Source organism: Tupaia chinensis, unplaced genomic scaffold (assembly GCF_000334495.1).
Source record: "Tupaia chinensis unplaced genomic scaffold, TupChi_1.0 Scaffold000478_3, whole genome shotgun sequence".
In the NCBI taxonomy this organism is placed as follows: domain Eukaryota; kingdom Metazoa; phylum Chordata; class Mammalia; order Scandentia; family Tupaiidae; genus Tupaia; species Tupaia belangeri.
This window is the reverse complement of record NW_006159990.1, coordinates 1,258,975-1,259,770: the sequence shown is the minus strand read 5'-3', so window position 1 is coordinate 1,259,770 and position 796 is coordinate 1,258,975.

Below are 796 nucleotides of genomic sequence, written 5' to 3'. Positions count from 1 at the left end.
AAGCAAGAATTCAACCTTTGGGGGAATGGCCACACCACAATAAGCAGGTGGCCATGCTGCAATTCCTTCCCCTCCCCTCCATCCTCCTCTCAGGATCTTGGGCACACATGCACATGTGCCTGGCGTGAGTTTAAGTCACCAGGTCCAGTCAACTACATGGGAGCCCAGAAATGTAACCATTATGCCATCTGCTAGTCCTGAAAATCACTTTTTAAAAGTTACGTATGCCTTCCATTGTGGCATCAGAACCCTGCTGTTCTGTCACTGTCTCTCTTTCTTTAGTGACAGAAAGACAGTAGGGTCTTAATTTTTTTTTTTTTTTTTTTTTGGAGAGGTTTTTGCTATAGGGCTCATGCGCTCACCAGACAGAGAGACAGAGAGATAGAAAGCGAGAAATCACCCCCCAGAGGGGATGGCCACGCCGCAATCCCTTCTCCTCCATTCTCATCTCAGGATCTTGGGCACGCATCACACACGCCCAGCGTGAGTTTTAAGCCACCGGGTCCGGGACACAAACCGTGGTCAACTACCAGCGAAATAGCCATTACGCTAACTGCTGGTCCCCAAGACAGTAGGATCTTGATGCCACAATCCATCCCTAGCTTCAGCCAGCCCCAGATCATGGGCATGTGTGTGCCTGGCATACTCAGGGAAGTCTTCAAACATAAATCCTGAACCCTTCCAGATGGATCAGCCTTCCAGAGCATCAGGTTTTACCACTGAATTACCAGCTGGCCCTAAATCATAACATTTTAACTTTCCCTCGCAAAGTATTTTGTTCCCCCTAAAGACCACT